The sequence below is a fragment of the Amblyomma maculatum genome, chromosome 1 (genome assembly GCF_055883805.1).
Source record: "Amblyomma maculatum isolate TAMU_Amacu chromosome 1, ASM5588380v1, whole genome shotgun sequence".
Lineage (NCBI taxonomy): Eukaryota > Metazoa > Arthropoda > Arachnida > Ixodida > Ixodidae > Amblyomma > Amblyomma maculatum.
This window is the reverse complement of record NC_139344.1, coordinates 29,921,486-29,934,538: the sequence shown is the minus strand read 5'-3', so window position 1 is coordinate 29,934,538 and position 13,053 is coordinate 29,921,486. Positions and strand designations below refer to the sequence as shown.

At 49.0% G+C, this 13,053-nt stretch overlaps 1 pseudogene; it reads left to right on the top strand.

The window, feature by feature from the left end:
- The first annotated feature begins 1,101 nt into the window (after positions 1-1,101).
- Positions 1,102-2,243, top strand: LOC146202023 (uncharacterized; annotated as a pseudogene).
- The last annotated feature ends 10,810 nt before the right edge of the window (positions 2,244-13,053 follow it).

Sequence of the window (13,053 nt, the reverse complement as noted above, 5' to 3'; positions counted from 1 at the left end):
CAGGTGCTCGCATGTATGGCACCCCTCGTACGGGCCGGTAGCGAGCACCCAAATGACCCCTCGGCCCTTTTTTTGGACTGCGACTTTGAGCAGTGCGAAATAAATTTTATCCTGTTTGCAGATGCGACAAAAGCGCGCCCGAGGAAGCATTCAGGAGTTGCCATTTTCTTATTGGACAGTTGATGTGTGGGGGACCGCCCCTATTTCTTTGTTTTGTGAAGGTGTAAAATGAGACGTGATCCAAGAGAGTTGAGTCCAGTCTGAGCTGGCGCTCCATGCGCAGGCATGTAACGCGACTGTTCGGCTTAGGCTCTAACCAGTTAGGTCGAAGAGTAAGGTAGCGCAGAGGGTTGTTTTTGTAAATTCGTTTCAACTTCCAGTTTTACTCTGTGTATATATATGTCATGCTGTAAATATATGCTCTACCATCATCACCTTCAAGTACGCCTCCTGGTCTTCCCTACGCCGAACTACATAGCAGGAATGGTTTAAAGAACCTTCCGAAGAGGAACTAACGACATAAATTCTACTGGCGCAGCTCGACAGGGTTCGGCACGTTTCATCTACAAGGACAAGCATCATCGCACCGACAACCACAGGCCATTCGACAGGGAGCAGCGAGGAACCGTCAAGGGACGATTCTACCTCGGCTGCCACTGAGCCGTTGGAGCGGACGCATCATCCGGGCTCTGGGCGGCAGACAACAAAATATCTGCGCCGGATGAGTGGGATTTCTTGCGTTTGTTGAAGTTGGCATGGTGGTTGGTTTGTGACGCTTATGGTTGAGACGAGGAGAATGCTAGCCGCTAAAGGAAGCGAATCTAATCCTGAGAGCGAATTGAGGTCGAATCCTCAACGGGAGCAGCAATCGCTAGAGGGCGGAATAGAAAGGGTTGCTGATCAGAGTGAGGCATTGATTATGGAGGGTGATCTCAGTGTGGAGAGCACGTTACAGGCCGGCGGACCAGAGGCAGACGTTGTCGCCTATACGCGACAGGAGCCGAGACAGAGAGGATGGCTATTCGCCGTATGGAGTTACAGGAGGAAATGGAGCTCCGATTGCATGAAATTGAGTCCCGAGAGCGACTAGCCTTAAAGCAAATGGAGCTTGGGCTGTCCAATTGTCGCCTGTCACCACTTGGGTCGGGACGGAGCAATGAGCGAGGTATAGGCCCAGATTCAATAACACAGTGTGCGAAAGTCCTTATGGGCTATAAAATTCCATGTGATGCTGATGTGCCACTGTGGTTTGAGGAGGTAGAGAAGCTATTCGCTACATTCAGTGTGCCGTACAGTAGCCAAGTGAATTTAATTATGCCGGCACTGACAGAGCGAGTCCGGTACTTGCTTCTTAACCTCGATGGAGCGGAATGTATGGACTATGAGGCCGTAAAAGGAGCGGTTCTAAGTGAACTAAAGCTAACCCCGACTGAGTACCTTGAAAGATTTGAAAAAGCTGTGAAAAGGAAGGAGGAAACATGGGCTCAGTTTGTATCGCGCGTGAAAACGTACCTAGCATGCTACATCCAGGCTAGAGAGGTGGACTCAAAAGAGGCGCTGACCGATCTAATGGTGTCCGATCGCATTAAGGCAGGTCTCAGTCTCAGCACGGAGGGCATTGAATATGTGCGCCTTCGCGAAGGAGAGAGGTGGCTGAAGCCTAAAGAGCTATCAAAGACTCTACAAACCTTTGAGCAGGCAAAAGGTAAAGGCCGGGCTACAAAGCAGGTTACGGTGCCAGTGCTGCAAGTGAGCCAAAAACAGATTAATGCTGAAAAGCGCACAGTAAAATGTCACCTATGCCATGGACAGGGGCACATTGCTAGTAATTGCCAGCAAGCAACGGGAAATGAACCGCGCCTGAAACAAGAAAATGCGCACGTGCAGAGGGTGCAGAAGGTCGCGCTGGTCGATCAGACAGAGGTAAAAGAACCAGTGGTTAACCAAATTACGGCTTTAACTGCTAGAGTTGAGGTGCCGATCCAAAGTTCGAAGGCAGCGTCATCAAAACTTCAGTTTGTAGACTTGATGTGCGGAGACGTTCGCACAGAGGCAGTGCTTGATACAGTAGTGAAATAACCGTAATACGAGAGAGAATACTATCACAAGAGCTGACGCAACCATCAGGGACAGTGAAGCTAATGCCGGCTTTCGGCAAATCAATTCAGGCGAAGTTAGCGACGATCCCTATCAAAATATCAAAGCCAGGAACAGTGGCAGATCAAAAAATAGGCATAGTATGAGCCCTCACTGATGAGCTCACCGATGGGGTGAACTCTTTGCTGTCGTTAGACGACTGGCAACTGCTAAATGAGACCAGTGAGGGGGTGCACACGGATACGAGTACTGAAGTCAGTGGTCCGCTGGTTAAGGAAGTTGCAACCGCAGGAAATCAGAATTCTATGCCTCTGATATGCGAGGTAAGCGAGGCACTGAAGGTCGACAATCCATGGCGAGAGGAAGCTGATTCAAGTGAGAGAGAAGGTGCAGTTTCGTTGTCCAGCCAGCGTGAAATGTTTCGAACAGTGCGGGTCGGCAAAGACAGCTTGAGAAATGCATGGGAGAATGTACCTGAGCATAATGAAATAGCTGGCCCACTAACAGCGCTGACAAAGCGAGGAGTCTCCAACGTGATCTCGTGGTCGGATTATGCGCAGTGCGCATTAGAACAGCCGAAGGACTCGCTGTGTAGAACAGTGGCGTTGAGCACTCCGCATCCTCCCGAGCCATACTGGCTGCTAACTGATGCATCAGCAACGGCTGCTGGGACTTGTTTGGCACAGGCGACAAAAAAGTGCGATGAGTGGCCTATAGCGTTCGCAGGTCATCGCTTCGGCGCGACTCAGGCGAGGTGGTCGACCAGAGAGTGAGGCGTTCGCTATTATTTGCGCTCTAAAGAAGCTCGATCATGGGCTCTTTGGCGCTGAGGCCAATGTCGTCTCTGACAGACGTGCACTCCACACGAGGCTAAATTAGATACGTGGGCGCTGACACTCCAGCGTGGCAACATAACGGTGAAAGACAGAAAAGGCATCCGGAATGGAAATGCAGATGCGCTATCCATGGCTCCTCAGATTGACCTGAGACTCAGAACTAGCGATGCCACCATGCCAACCTAGACAAGCATTAACGTTCCTACTCAGCCGACGCTGGGTGCGGTGGGCTGTGTATGTGATACATCGGACACTTGTAAGAGAGTTCTCGCTGATATTCAGCTGGTGTCGTCAGTGTTGTGTGCGCGGACTTGCGAGCCGCGACGAACAATATGACTTTGTGTGTACGCCTGTGTACATGAATGTGGACTCCCTGCAGAGTGATATTGGTGACTGCTTAGCATACCTGGACAACAGAATGCACCAATGTTGTTTTGTGATTTGCTTACTTCGGTGTATATGTTTTTCTCTGAGTGTCGCGGTGGCGTATATACATTGGCGCCGCAGCAGGAATGACATTGCTGCCGTGAAGGTAGTGCGGCCCTTGTGAAGAGTTAGTATGAACGAGCTGATAGCAAGCTCGGTTATACTCTTAGAAGGGGCGTGTAGGGCCGCGCCCAAAGATAATCGCTTGCAGGTGCGCGTCTCTGCACGGCGCCGCTACCCGCTTGTCTGCTTCTGGTATTGTAGAAGCGATCCCCCTTCTGCAAGCGTGCCGCGGGTGGGGAGAGCCGACCGGACCGTCGGCGCCGGATTTGCGGGACCGTTTAAGCCCGAAGGTCATTCATGGGAACATGCATAGCGGAACGTGCTGCCAGGTGCTCGCATGTATGGCACCCTTCGTACTGGCCGGTAGCGAGCACCCAAATGACCCTTCGGCCATTTTTTTACAGTGCGACTTTGAGCAGTGCGAAAGAAATTTTATCCTGTCTGCAGATGCGACAAAAGAGCGCCGGAAGAAGCATTGAGGAGTTGACTCGGGTATTGCGCTCAGAGCGGGCAAGCCAGGCCTGCAGAATGGCGGCTGGTGGATTTTTCCCTTTCCATGTCGTTGCTCGTAGTGGTAAACACGGGTGGCGCGGGGCAATGCACTGTGGAAAGGATTCAGCCAGCAGCGGCAGCGTGGATGGTGCGGCGGTGTGCGGGAGACAAATGGGAAGAAAGTCTCCTGAGAGGAGAGGGTTCGACACCCTCACTGGGGAAAGTTTCGCTGTGCTTTGTTTGTTGTAATTTGTATTGCTAGTGGGGCCCTGGGTGTGAGGCTAAGGCCAACCAATGGGGCTGGGCCCATCTAGCATATTTTCTTATTAGACAGTTGATGTGTGGGGCTGGCCTCTGAAAATGACCGCCCCTATTTCTTTGTTTTGTGAAGGTGTAAAATGAGACGTGATCCAAGAGAGTTGAGTCCAGTCTGAGCTGGGGCTACATGCACAGGCATGTACGTGGCTGTTCTGCTTAGGCTCTAACCAGTTAGGTCGAAGAGTAAAGTAGCGCAGAGGGTTGTTTTTGTAAATTCATTTCATGTTCCAGATTTACTCTGTGTATATATATGTCATGCTGTAAATATATGCTCTACCATCATCACCTTCAAGTACGCCTCCTGGTCTTCCCTACGCCGAACTACATAGCAGGAAGGGTTTAAAGAACCTTCCGAAGAGGAACGAACAACATAAATTGTACTCGCAGGCTTTGCAAGACGGCTTACTCTGTCTGAGGAACTCTAAATGTCTCCTCGATCTCCTCGAGGGCAATGGGCAAACCAACACTACCCTCCTCAACCAACTGACTTTCGCAGGCACGCTCATCTGGAAACTCCGCAGGCCAAACGTCTAATGAGCAGACAACGTCCTTTTTTTGCAGCCAAGTTACGAGGAACTTTACGCGGTTTTCCTTTTATCCCTCGCTCTCCCTAAAAGGGCTGCATGACTCGCCACTTTAGGCTGAGACGAAAAGGTTACTCTTGGCTTACGGCAACCGGTCGCTATATGGCGAGGCTCTTGGCAACGGAAACAGACGACCGGTTTCCTAGCTTTAAAATACCTCTCCTTTATCGCTTCTTTCCCTGTGCTTCCTTTTGCACAATTTTCTCCAAGTGGGGCATTAGCCGACGCGTTTCTGGTGCCAGTCTTGGCTTCCTCATTTGCATTAAACTACGCCTGCCTATACCTACCCACCTTCGATCCGAATCGGACGCTCTCTTGCTCCGATCCTCTTCGATGCAGTTGCCGATCTCTGATTTCGATTTTTGCGTCGACCAAGCTTGCCTGACTACTACTCGCTTTTGTTCCGGTACGCTTTTTCTCTGCAATTAGTAAATCTAATCTTTTGAGCTTCAATTTCCTTTCTTTTGCTCTCTTAATCCTGAGGGCCTCTTTCTCAGCATCCCTGAACTTCTCTAGTATTTAATCCCAGGTCTCGGAAATTTCATCCTCCTGAGCTCCACACTCCCGAATTGCCCTCACAGGTTGCGACTCCTCAAGGCTTTCCCTGACTTCAATGCCCTATTCTTCAGAAAGAAAAATCAAATCTGCTTTCTCTAATTTGCTCAATTCCATGGCCACCTTCGAACGAGGACTTTCCCAAACAAATTGTAGCGTGATAACCGCTTCACTGCGCACGCTACACAAAAACAATATCTACTGGTTTTGATAAAATTGCTGAGTTATCAAACCTGGCAGATTCTCAAATAAAGTCAAGCGCTCACCATATTGCCGATGCCAGGGCCAAGCGTGGACGATCCCATAGCTGCCATCCAGTTGATGTGGTCGGGGTTCGCGGGCTTAGGCTTCACCGCAGTCGAACCATGAGAAGCCGGGATGAAGGAGCAGATGCAGCCAAGGAGGAGAGGCACAGAAAGGCGTTTTATGCAACTTTTTACATGACGGGATATTTACAGGTCAAGAGAGGAAAACGGAGCTCTCTGTGGAGACAAATTTCACCGCTTAAATACAGTCGGTTGTCCCCACTTCTCTAGCTGGGGAAACAAGGTTCAATCGGTGCAGTGCAATCACCAGGGCACAAGAGGTCACTGGAGGTGTTGCCCACTGCCGAGGGTAGTGCTCGAACCTCCTCTCACATATTTCGGTGGCGAGGGCAAACTTCTTCGATGACGATCTTGAGCTGATGGTGGATGTTTTGCACCAAGCCAAAACATCCCGCGAAGTCGCCCGCTCGCGGCGATCATTTCCCCCGCGTAATTCCAAGTAGGTCACCCGCTTGCCTCGACAATTCGGCGAGCGGGGTGAATGCTGCTCGGCGACGCGCCTCTTCCCCATTCAGCACAAGTATAGGTTCCCTGTTGTCGCCGCCGTGGCTCCAAAGGGATTAATACTCGAAAGGCAACTCGTCTCTATCCCGAAGGAGAGGAGGCGGGAAGGGTTGGTCACCGCAGCCGGAAACTAAGGTCACTCCGTCGCCACCGCCTCGCTGTCCTTGACGGCGGTCGCTTGCCGGCGTCCATGTTTTCCGCTGTTGCCGCCCTGGGCGCCAAGGGGGTTAATGCCCGAAAGGCAGCCCGTCTCCATCCCGAAGGGTGGGAACGGTTGGCCGCCGCAGCCGGAAACAAAGCGTCACTCCGCTGCCGTCGCCGCCGCTTCGCTGCTTTTGGCGGCGGTCGCTCGCCGGCGTCCGCTAGGTACGCCTCCATTTTCAGCTGCTTGAGTCTGCGCATACCTCGGCCGTAACACCGGTCATAACAGGTATGTACAGGAGAAAGAACCTTTGCGCCAGTGAAAACGCGCACTAATTTCTCATCTAATTTAAGGCAGAGCGAAAGCTCCATTACTCTTGGCTACGGGTGGTTAGTTTGAGCAATGTACAGGTGACTTTAATGGAGAATTCGCTCTGTCAGAGGAGTTAAACCACAGCATTTTTCGTTTTTGGAACGTCAGTTCTATAGCTATCATTTGCGAGTTTCGCGTTATTCTTGGACCTAGCGCCTCCTGCGTTCCACAGATAGCGCCACGTACTTGTGCACCGCATATTGTATCATCTCGAGCCGCGCAGAAAATGTCATTTCGCGCTGTGCTAGATAGCAATTGTTGTTTTTGTCGGCCTGTTCAAAAGTGGCACGTACCCACCCTGGGGGACGGGCTATGGTGTAAATTTGTACACAAACTCAATTACAGGCACAAGCTTGACGCAAAACGAGAATATAAAGAATTATATCAGCGCAGCGATAAAAAGTATGGTCAGAAATTAATAACAGTCATATAAGTTTGAATGCAAAAAAAATCCTGGAAGATTTTCAAGTAGTGTTTACAAGTTAACCTATCAGTTGCTATAATCTAGTCATGTATAATTCCACAAATAGTGTCCAACATAAAGTCCTTGGCCTCCGCCTCTGGGAGGTACCGCCTCGCATTCGGGAGGTACCGGGTTCGATCCCTGGTGCCGCCGGTTACCCACCGGTTTTTAAATGGGTACAAGCTTTCCCCCGGCCTGGTGCTCGGCTCTTCTGGGGAGAAATGCTTGGGAAAAGGGGTCACGGCCCAAATAGTTGCGCCGATGCGGCAGTGATTCGTTCCGCCATCGGACAACAATAAATCCGCCTTGCGCGGCAACAGCCCATTATGTGGCCCTTTTTTTCTTCTTGAACCAACATTTTGGTTCATGGCCCGTTTTCCCAAGCATTTCACCCCAGAAGAGCCGAGCACCAGGCCGGGGGAAATCTTGTACCCATTGGAAACCGGTGGGTACCCGGCGGCACTGGGGATCGAACCCTGTACCTCCCGAATGCGAGGCGGATGCTCTACCACAAGGCTACCGCTTCGGTTTAATGTCCTTCTCTGAAGTGTGAGCCACCGGCAAGAGAGGAGAAAAAGCTCTATGGAAATTCACTTCCCGTCACGACGCGCATAGGTTTGTCGCTGTCCACGCACATCTACATAGATATAAATTCAACCTTGGAATGCTGCACCGCAACAGCGCATTTGATACCTCGCACTGCCTTGTTTTATATGAACGAACATTCCAATGATATGATAAATGTGATAAATGCTGATAATCCGCCCAGATATATATATATATATATATATATATATTGTGATGGAGAACAAGCAGAGACGCGGCCGTTCTTTCGAACGCCCAGGTTTTTTCTATCTTCATCATCGTCTTCTCCTGTTTCGATCCTGCCCACTTCACTTCGTCGTCGGCTAAGCACATCACACTCGGCCACGACTGCGGGCCTTAAATGCATCACCTCCACACCGCTGCTGTCGTATCTGTTGCACATGACGGTTTTTTTTCCGGGCTGTCCTTTTGCGGAGCCATGAAGATGTTCGCATCGATAATATTTGCACATGTCTGGTCCAATTAGTAGCAAGTTGCTCTCTGGTAGAGATTCTTTGGGTCGTTGCCACTTGGACGTTCCTCCAAGGCCTTGTTGGAGTCAAGTACCTCAAAGTTTCTCCTGTGCCAGCTACTTGGTGCTGGCTTGCTCTCCTTTTGCGGTATTCGATGGTTTTTCCTGATCTGTAACTGCACTCGTGATGCATCCGTAGTGCTGACGGAAATGGAGAAAGCTGCACCGAAATGCTTGTTCCTGCTGCCACCGCTTCCACCGGAAGCACCGTGCCGTGCACAACTTTGCTGCGTACACCGGTAAGTACGGTCTCGCTCTTTTCCAATGAATTGGCGACGTTTCTGCTCAGAATTTACGTCTGGCACATTGACATTGGCAGCAGTAAGGCCTTTTTCTCCTGGAACCACCTTATATTGAACCTCCTGCCCTTTCCGGATGCGGCGAAGTTTGCGCGAGTGTTGGAACGCGGTGCGGTGGACAAAAATGTCCTCGCCAGTGTCAGTGCGGTTGATGAAGCCGTAGCCGCCGATCACATCAAACCACTTCACTGTCCCACTCATCCTCCATCGGGAAAAAGAGGCTTCCTTCTCGTGCTGCATCTTTTCCTGTTGTTGTTGCATGCGATTAGCCTCACCTTCGGGAAGCTTGTCCACAGATGGGCTAGAGGCGGTCCGGCATGAGCGGAGCTGCACTTCGTCGTTTTGGATGGATAGAGCCATGCATGGACGGAGAGCATGCTGAAGTGTTGCTGGTGTCCCGGCAGCAGCAAGGACCCCGCGACGACTGGCGGTGTCATGCAAGGCGGCCGCCCGGTGGACAAACATGGAGAGGCTGTCCGTGTCCAGTGTGGACATAATCAATGCGTGGGTGTCATCGTGAAGCCCGTCGACGATGTACTGTTTGGCTGCGGACGTGGGCCACTCGATGTTGCAGGCCTGAAGAAGACGGACCTTATCATAAATGTAAAGGGCAACGTCTTCACCTGGAGCCTGGCGCCGCGCTCTCATCGTCGTGAGTTTGGCGTCGTGCGCACTGGCCAGAGGCGTAAACGCAGCTAGGAGGGCAGAGGTCCAGGCCGTCCAAGTGGTGTAGCGGCGGCCTTCGTATTGGTGCCAGGCGCGGGCGGCACCACGGAGATGGTCTTCCGCGACGGCGAGCGTGGTGGCTGAGGACCAAGCGGAACGCCGGGCAGCAGCGTCGACAAGTTCAACCCATGCTTCGGCGTCATCAGAGGAGCCACAGAACTCCGGAAGCGGTACCGGTGGAACTGGGCACCCAGCGGACATCGAGACGCGGCCAAGCGCTGCGGCAAAAGTGGCGGTTACCTCCCGGAGGGTGGAGAGCACTTCGGGAAGGAGGGCCGCCAGAGCCGAATCCGCCGAGGAGGCATGGACGCCGTTCTCTGGTGGAATAGGGGTCCCAGGTGCCGAATGAGCCGGCCGTGTGACTGCCCGGCCGCTTCGAAGGAGGAGCGGCGGGTCGTCGAGGACCGGGTCGGGCCCGACGTTCGTCGACTGCGCCATTGTGCTGGAGAACAAGCAGAGACGCGGCCGTTCTTTCGAACGCCCAGCTTTATTCTATCTTCATCATCGTCTTCTCCTGTTTCGCACCTGCCCACTTCACTTCGTCGTCGGCTAAGCACATCACAATATATATATATATATATATATATATATATATATATATATATATATATATATATATATATATATATATATATATATGTATATCAACCGTTTGAGAACGGATGGCGTGCTGCAAATACAGTTTAAATGAACTGCATTAATTTCTTTATAATTTTTATTATTTTGTCTCTCTACCTAAATATCATAATGACTACATTAGAAACACACTATATAGGAGTAGAAGAGTGCATATAATCCACACATGACCTTTCTTCACGCTGGCAGAATGTATTCGAGTAATGTAGCAAAATATGCATTTCTAGAACCATCGAATACACTCAAAATGTACCAGAAATAGGCTGCAATTTTCGAAACGAAAAATATATTAAAAGCACCTCAAAATTAAACATACTTATCAATGTTGTAACCGAATTAAAATACACCAAGAATTTTCAGAGTTGACTAACAAACAAAAAAGGTCAATATTCCCCAGGCGCGATAGTGACCTTTGCCTCCCTTTTTATCCCCTTTCTATCGAGCTTTGTAAAGTTTACATGAGTTAACATTCCATGCATTTGAAGGCGAAAGTCATTGAGTCTCGATCCGCTTACGTGCTTGCGAAAGCATCCACCTGTGCATCCGCGGGGAAATTCAGTTACACATAATGGGAGCATTGCAATAAGCATCGCGTAGCAGTAGACGTCGCCTCTCGCGTACGTCAGTATAAAGTAGCCCGTTTTGAGAATTTTGTACTAGATTTGTATGTCAACCATTCTCTGCGCAGCGTTCCGAGTGCTGCTGAGAAAATACATGTTTAAAGTGGACTGTAACGCATCGTCAAGTCAGACGCTGCCTGCGACATGGAATAGAGCTGAAGGAATAAGTGCGCATTTCAGAAATAAGTTTTCGTATCGAGCAATATTTGAAGTATACTTAAGACGAATTAATTTTATATTTACAAAAGTACATGTTTAATTCGCTGCCAACATTTTAAAAACTCATTAGTATTTTTCATGGATTAAATATGCGCTCGAAGTGCACTTTTAGGTCTAGCATTTTCGACGGATTTAAAACAAAATTTCTTGAATATCGAACAAGACTTGAAATGCACTTTGAGAAGAACCAATTATTAGTATAATAATACAAATATAATTAATTCTCTACATACTAAAAAACGCATGTGCATTTACTCATCTATTCGAGATGTCCCGGAAGTGTATTTTCAGATATCGTATTTTTCAGATTTCTTAGAAATGTGTTTCAAATATTCACTAGATATTTAACAAAACTACGTTTAATATGTATTTGAAACCATTGCTGATTAAAAATTGTACTTAAAATACATTGTGCATATCCCGCTGTTTACTCAAACGTATTAGTTTTTGCTGAGGGTTAAGAGTACTATAGAAGAATGGTTTCATAAAAAAATATTGTGCTACGGGCTACACAGTGCTACAGGCACCGACGCTTTGTTTATTGTGAGCTGTTTTGCTTCGCGCACACTAAACATTGTGCGCTTATCGTCGGGCACTGCCAGAAGGTGGGATAACTTTTGAACTAGTATGAGTCATAAATTGAGCAAAATCCCACCTTTAGAAATGAATTCACCCCTATTGCATAAAACGATGATACCGGTGGCGTCAGTGGTACCAAGAATACTTCTAATGTTCACCACCAGGCACCATCCTGTCTGCCGCTGAATTAAAAATAGGTGTCTTTAAATAATAATAAATCGTTGGCTTTGATCCAAGGAGTTATACTTTAGGCGATTTCTCAAAAGCACTCGTTCCTTTTTCTTTGGCCCTTTAAGAGAATTATGGGGATCTCCTAGCCGTATATTACGGGATCTACCCGTTTGCCCTGTATGCACTACGCCACGTGACGTGAGCGACAAAGCAGGGCCAAATGGAGAATTGTTATTGACGGAGTATTCATATATAATTTTCTTATACGGCCTGCTGCTTCTTACCGGCCCTGAGCTTGTGCGCAATTTTTGGTCGACTTTTCAAGCAGGAAATAAATCCACGGGAACGCAATAACGAGCAGCAACTTTCTTAAGGCCATGCGCTCTGTGCACATAGGGTAAAACGGTAACCCTTAACTGCTCGCAATAAACACTCCTCATCGAAGGTCATCAAGATAACGTGGGTAGGGTACCCACCGCGTACTCAAACCTGTCAACCTGCGTAGCAAAGCTGTCACTGAATGGACAGCAAGCGTAACACTTTGTGTTGGTATAAAGGATAACCCTTCATTTTGAGTATTGATTGCATTACACTGCTTGATGTGTCCTCACTCCGACACAAAAGCCATTTTAGAAATCACGAGTAAAACTATATTTAAAATGAAGGAACAGCAAATGGAAACCGAAACTGGCTTCATGGTTACAAACGGGCTTCCAGTTGATGAAACGGTGACGTCGCATACAGTACTGGAGAAACACTCGTACGCGCGTCGGACGGTGGAAATCAAATTGCTGATGGTTTAGTAATTGCTGAAACTTTATTGCTAATGGTTACAAGCGGTAAAGCTCTTTGTTTACAGAAGCCGGTGAAATGGAGCTAAAAGATTCGGAAGACGCCAAGAAGAAGGCACAAGAAGCAAGGAGACGGGAAGCAAGAAGATTCGGAAAAAGACAAGATCTGGAAGACGCCAAGCAGAAGAACACGACTGGAGGGAAGAAGAAGGAGACGGGGCGCATGCGCAGTTGTGGCCTGCACTCGCCGCGGTGACCTTGGCTTTACAAGGCGTAGTGAAGCTTTCGCTTCACAAGACTGGAAATTATGACGCAGTACATAAAATATCCGAGGTCAATTAATACAAGTCTCGAAATTTCGTGATCACGTGGGCAGCGGGAAGCAACGCGGTTATAACGTTTGTGACGTCACAAGCGCAGGGTGGCCCGCCGAAATTGTGTGAACTAAGGCCGTGAACACAGCAGATTTTAAAATCGAGTTGCGCGCGAATAACTAATCACACGGCGCCCGTATTTAGTATAATACTTTAGGACAGAGAGAAAAACGTACAGTGAAATTTTACCAGAATACGCGAATGACGATACACCTTCGGAGGTGCCTTTTATTGACTTTTGAAGGCACTCATTCAAAATAAAGTAACGCTGCTTTGAAGGACTGGAAACTGTAAGTGCAACAAATCTGGTCCAGGCGGACGGTCAGCAACAAAGATAGGGACC